The 6,614-nt window shown below is 49.9% G+C and overlaps 1 protein-coding gene across 1 annotated transcript in view; it reads left to right on the forward strand.

Moving 5' to 3' along the window:
* Positions 1 to 4,129: 4,129 nt before the first annotated feature.
* The window catches only part of A4GNT (alpha-1,4-N-acetylglucosaminyltransferase), a 10,997-nt gene continuing 8,512 nt past the window's right edge, over positions 4,130 to 6,614 (forward strand). The window contains exon 1 of the mRNA XM_017839514.1: positions 4,130 to 4,264. The gene's annotated coding sequence lies outside the window, so the exon portion shown is untranslated. The remainder of the gene's footprint in view (positions 4,265 to 6,614) is intronic.

Genomic DNA, 6,614 nt, shown 5'->3' on the forward strand with positions numbered 1-6,614 from the left:
ACTTCCCCAATGCTCTCCCAGCCTTGGAGGTGCGGGGGTTTTCCCAGGATCGGCCTCAGGACAGGGGTTCTGGAGCCCCCACCCCACCGATCCCGCTGCTCCAGCCCCGGCTCCTCCATCTCGGAGTTGTGTTAATTCTCATTTTCTCGAGCTTCACTAATAATTTCCCATGTGGCACCATATCAAATGCTTTATTGAACTCCAGATAGATTAGATCTACCAAATTTCCCTTGTCTGGAAAACCAATTATCTTATCAAAGGAAGATGTCAGCACAGTCTGGCACAAACTGCCTTTGGTAAACCCGTGTTGCACTTTATCTCATTTTTCTCAGTGCCTTTAATTAATGTTTCCTTCAGAATTTGTCCTGCAATCTCGTGTCTGACTAAAAAGGGGTTAAAACATCCAGAGCTGGCTCACTCATGTTTTTCATTTTCCTTATCTTCCCTCAGTTTCCCTCTGATCCAGCAGCTCAGAGGGGCTCAAGCAGTGCCATCTGACCCACAAAACTCATGAGAAGTCTCTGCCCTCCCCTCTGCAAACCACGTGGTGCTTCTCCCTGGAGGGGATGGAGATCCCCCAATCCCTCAAGATTCCCCCAGATCCCCTCCAGGGTTTTCACTGCACATGTGGTTGCCTTCATTCCCCACCTCTTCTCCCAGGTTCCTGTCTGCCTTCCCTCCCCAACCCACCTTTATCATCAAACACTAATTATCTGTTTAATTTGGAGGGAATGCTGGGAAGGAAATTCCTGGAAAACCAGGGAATAGCCTGGTCCTGCTTTTGCTGGCTGGCAGTGCCCCTTTTGACCCAAATGTACATATTTCTCTAACTTTCCAAGAGCCTCTAGACTTCCCTCACTGTGAAGATGAACCTTTTTGCCACCCTGGCATTTTTGTCCCTTTCTGTCCTCTAATCTGGAGATCACAGAATCCCAGGATGGGTTGGGTTGGAAGGGATATTTAAAGCCCATCCAGTGCCACCCCCTGCCATGGGCAGGGACACCTTCCACTAGCCCAGGTTGCTCCAAGCCCCGTCCAACCTGGCCTGGGACACTTCCAGGGCTGGGGCAGCCACAGCTTCTCTGGGAATTCTGTTCCCTCTCAGGGAAGAATTTCTTCCTTCTATCCAGTCTGAATCTGCCCTCTGTCAGTTTGAAGCAATTCCCCCTTGCCTTCTTGCAACAGGACCTATTAAAACTCTGTCCTCATCTTTGTTATAAACCTCCTTTAAATTCTGGAGCCAGAGTGTTGCTCATGGGAAGGTCTTTTTCCCATCTCTGATGTCCTGGACACACAGGGCAGAGTTAATGAGGGTGAGTTCTCCATTAATTGAAGCCTCCAAAATGCAATTCTAATTTTTCTCAGCGTGACATGACTGGAATGAAGGTGACAGGGAAGTTGTGACAGACCAAGCCTCTGCAACTTGCACAACCATTCCAGGGAGAAATCCTGGATTCTGGAGAGGGGTGTGCTGAGATTGTTCCAGCAGAGCACTTTGCCATCCCACCAGGGCCAGAAGTGTAAGTTTTGCCCATCATTTGGGGATGATCCTGTGCAGGGCCAGGAGTTGGACTCCGGGATCCTTGGTGGACCCTTCCAACTCGACGTCTTCTGTGATTTGTAGTTAAAGTCCCCTCTAGCCCTCAAGGGGTCCTTGCCCTCATAGCCTGGGGAGCTGAAGATGCTCCCAGTGATCCTCTTTGCCATTGTGCATTCCTTAAAAAAAAACAAAAAATCCTGGAAAACGCCGCCTTCCCGGCAGTCTGCTAGTTTTGTTTTGGCAGATGCTCAACCAAATGTTGTGTTTTGGCACGGTGGGATCCCATCTTTTTGGATTCCATCCCGTTGGACCGGTGTCAAAACATGCTGACAGCCAGGCTGGGCCTCTTGGAGAAATCTTGGGTTCTGCTTTCCTTTATCATGACAGCAGGGCAGCTCTTGGGTCGGGTGGGAAGGGGGGTCAGGAGGGAGCCTGGAGAAGGCAGGGAGGGGACAGTGGGGAAGGAGGGTGAAGAGAGGCTCTAGTTCTTCCCTAAAGCCCTCTGGGATGGCAGGGGAGGTCAGGCTGTGCTCCCAGGAAGCTCTGCAGCCCCTTCTGCCTTGATCCCACTTCCCAGGCTGCCAGGGAGCTGGAGGACAGCCATCCATCCCAGCCCACCTGCTCCAGCCCAGAGCTCTCCGGATTTAGCTTGCAAGTGCATCATTTATGGCCAGTTGGTTCCTCTCCTGGCTCTTTGTAAAGCCTGGGCTTAGTTCAGTTGGTTCAGTGCTCCTGACAAGGCTGTGGGTTTGATCCCAGCTTAAAAGTTGGACTCAATCCTTGTGGGTCCCTTCCAGCTGGGAATACTCTGTGAAAGGAGAGGAGAGGGAGGAAGGAGCAGCAGGGAAGGTGCCCGGGGGCAGGGAAAGCCCCACCCCCAAAGTACACGAGCCAGGGAGGCCCAGAGGGGCACGGGCACAAAGGGGTGGTGATAAGAGGCTTGGAGCAAACAGCCCTGTCATCCTCCATCCCAACCTGCAGCAGCACGGCATTCCCCCGGGATTTATCTCCCTTCCCTTCCTCTGGATGTGGGCTAAAGCGAGCAGGGAATGTGTGTCTCCAAGAAAACAAGGCAAACCTCCCCGTTTTCAAAGCACGTGCCCCAAACTCAATTTGCCTGAAAGAAAGAACCCTGGTAGTGTTATACACAACCTCATAATGACTTTATTTGTTATGATTGTTGCTGTTGTTCTGGTTAATACCTTTCTCACTTAAAAAAAAACCAACAAAAACCACACAAACAACACAGCCCTGTGGCAGCCACTACAGAAATATCATTTGATTGTGTTTTTCTTGAGGTGGTTCCTGTGCTGGAGGCAGCAAGTGCTTACAATCACTCAGTACATAATAGAGATATTCATTCCAATAATAATAATAATAACAACAACATTTATTATTTTTGAAATATGAGCCTGATGAATTCATGAATATAGAAAGCTCTTGTTGCTGCCTGTCCACCAAATGGTAATAAAATCAAGCCTGAGTTCCTGATAGACTTTTTTCTTTTCTGGAGATTTCTAATGCACTTATTCCAGAGGTGCATCCATCAGTGCTCAGCTCCTGGCTCCTGGTCCCACTGTGTGTTTGGAGCACAGGGATCAATGTGAGACAGGTTAACCTGTGCTAACAGTGCTTCATAAAATCCCAGGATAGTGTGGGTTGGAAGGGAACTTAAACATCTATTTCCCACCCCCTGCCGTGGGCAGGGACACCTTCCACTAGCCCAGGTTGCTCCAATCCCTGTCCAGCCTGGCCTTGGACACTTCCAGGGCTGGGGCAGCCACAGATTCTCTGGGAATTCCGTTCCAGTCCCTCACCAGCCTCACAGGGAACAATTTCTTCCTCATCTTTAGTGTTTACAATTATTTAGAATTGTTTGCTGTGTTTCAAAAAAGCCTTTGCTTAGAGGCAAACCAGCCCCAGGTCTGGAGTTTTCCCACTCTCCAGTGTTTCTCTCTTTTAGGGGCTCTGGGGGGTCCAGCAAGGCTGAGGTTGCAGCAGTGGGGAGGACATGGGTGGGTTTGCTCTGCACGTCGCTGATGGTGGGATCTCTGCCTTGCATGGGCTGACACAACTTGGATTTGGCAGCTGAAATACAACCTGCAGGGTGGAAACCTGTACTTTGGTGCTGGTCAGGGAAGCAGAGCTGTTCCTAATGGCAGGAGGAAAGAAGGTGGCTCTGCCAAATGAGGCTCCCGAGGTCTAATGGTGTTTGCTCTCTGATTTAGCAGCGCAAAAAGCCTTGGTGCTGTGGAGGCAGATTAAAAACACCCCCAACTAACCCATTTCCCTCTACTCTGTAGCTGGGAGAGAGAACTGGAAGGGTAAAAGTGACAAAATTTCTGCGCTGAGGTCACCACAGTTTAATTGGGAAGTGAGAAGTGTGTGTGCGCAGGCAAACAAAATGAAGGAATCCATTCCTCACTTCCCGTGATTGTTTCGGTCTCGGCCTTCCTGGAGATGAACTTGTAACCAGGAAGGAACTAGGGAAGCGACCAAGGAAGCGTTCCACGCTATTCCTTACGTAAACTGAGGTATAAATAAAGCCAACCGGAGAGACCTCTCTCTCTCTCTCTTTTTCTCCCGGCGAGGTTTGGGAACGGTGGGTCCCTGTTCTCGGCCTTGCTGATCCAGAGCTGAGGCTGCAGCGCCTGCCGTGTGTGCCACGCGTGAGGGGACAGCGCTGGGCCGGGCCCGGCCGTCCTGCTTTTCTCCAGGGAAGTGGTGAGGTTTTTGCCAGTTCTTTGTTTTGTCGGTTACCGGGTTTTTCGATTGTGCACATGTTGAGCGACGTGGCCGAGGCTGAGACGTTGTTTCACGGCATCCTTGTATCAGCACAACTGGTCTGCTCTGGCCTCCAGTCGGGAGGTCTGGAGACACACCACCTATAACGCTGCTGATGCCTTTGAGAACACACACAGGTTCACTCTGGAGGAGAAAAGACAACGCAGAAAGAACCGTGTCTTGCAGAATGTACCACCTAAGGAGTCTTTCTGCTGTGCCTTTTGCAACTGGATGTTCCTGTCTCGTACTGGCCTTTTTAGCCACCAGTGTGCTTGTAACAAACGTGGGTAGAGCCCTTCCCAAATCTTCGTTCACAAAGCCCAACCATGACTGACATCATGATTGTGCATACCTGTTTTGTTTTTGTCCATTTTTGTCCTTTTTTTTGTCCCTTTTTCCTTCCCCTCTTTCCCTTTTGGGAGCCATTTGAGGTTCCTGTGTTCATATGTACTTAGCAGCTTAATTGTGTATATGTGAAATAGGTAAAATATATATATTTTATATAGCTTTTGCTATTCTGGATTTTGCTCTCCTAGGAGCTTTTTCTCTGTAGTCTGTGGGGTTTGGTGGGAAACCAACTACAACCAGCTACACTTCCAAGGGGCAGGCAGGTGTTCAGCCATTCCCAGGAAAGCAGGGCTCCATCCTGGGCACAAGTGGCTTGGGAAGGCAAATACCCTCACTCCAAATATTCCTCCTTTCCTCCTTCTTCCCCCAGCTGGGCATGACAAACACAAAATTAACTCTGTGCCAGCCTCAACCAGCACAAAGCTTTATCTTTAAGCACAAAGATGTTTCTTTCCATCTGCCTGGGACTTGGCCCAGCTCAGCTCCTTGTGTTCCTTCCTCTGATATTTTTCTCCCCTGTGCATTCCTGGCCGTGCCTTTCCCTGAATGGATATCCCCCTTTCCCCTGGATGGATATCCCCCTTTCCCCCTGGATGGATATCCCCCTTTCCCTGAATGGATATCCCCCTTTCCCCTGGATGGATATCCCCCTTTCCCTGAATGGATATCCCCCTTTTCCCTGAATGGATATCCCCCTTTCCCCTGGATGGATATCCCCCCTTCCCCTGGGAGATGCAGATCTGAGTCCCCCTGTTCAGAGCAGGGAGAAGAGCTCCCCTCATTTTTGTCCATATGCATGTAAGTGATGAGTGGTTTATTGTTTTCCAAGCACCAGCTGTTGATTTTTGGCGAAATAACTACGAAAACGTTATTTTAGAGCTTCTCTGAGCTTTCTGCTGTATCAACACAATTCACAAAAAGTCTGAAGCTTTGAGTAAATACCCAAAATACAAATGCCAGTAGTTAGGAATAGCAAGGAGCATGGAAAAGCCTGAGAACCCAACCTGAGCAGACACTTTCCCTGTGGCTATGGGCAGTCTCCCGTGGTGTTCCAGTCCGGAATGTTGCTGGGAGCACGTTGGATGTGCAGCAGCTGGAGGGGTGGAGGGCTGTGGGAGCTCAGTGTGCTGATGTGACTGGGGGTGGTTTTTGCCTCCCCTGCCTGTGTCACCCGGCCCTTGGGATGCAGGAGGTGCAGGCACGGGCTCTGCTCCCAGCTTCCCATATTCCTCGGAAAACAGACTCCCCCAGGGGGCAATGCAGAGCAGCAGCAGCACTTTGGCTGCTCCCTGGATTTAGTTTCAGTGGGAGCTGGTGGGAAGCACTCACGGTCCCAGTCCCAGTGACTTGGCAGGACACGGGGCTGCCGGGGGTGTGGGAGCCTCTTGGTGTCCCCCAACTGACTTTTGGGGATCCAAACCCCCCAGGTGAGGCCGTGGCAGTGGCTGCAGGGAAAAGTCTCCTCCTAAATCCAGGGCACGGGTGTCAATAGCCCATCAGGGCAATGGGGGGAGCTGGGACAGGAGGGGGGTGTTTTCATGTTATGGAAGATAAAAGCTGGGCTGGAACTTTAAAAAAAATAAATAAAAATAATAAATATCTATAAGAATATAATAAAAATATTTTAATTTTATGTTAAATAATATAAAATAATATATCACAATATCAATTGATTATGTGAATAAAATATTATGATATTTTATTATTAAAATTATAGCAAATGAAAGTGCCTGGAGCTGGACACTGTCCTGGATGGATGGATGGGTGTGTTGATCCCTGTGGAGTCCCAGCTCTGGAGCTGGGCACTGTCCCTTCCAGATGGATGGATGGATGTGCTGATCCCTGTGGAGTCCCAGCTCTGGAGCTGGGCACTCGGATGGATGGAGGGATGAATGGATGTGCTGATCCCTGTGGGGCCCCAGCTCTGGAGCTGGACACTGTC

Source organism: Lepidothrix coronata, unplaced genomic scaffold (assembly GCF_001604755.1).
Source record: "Lepidothrix coronata isolate B3197 unplaced genomic scaffold, Lepidothrix_coronata-1.0 Scaffold429, whole genome shotgun sequence".
Taxonomy (NCBI): Eukaryota; Metazoa; Chordata; class Aves; order Passeriformes; family Pipridae; genus Lepidothrix; species Lepidothrix coronata.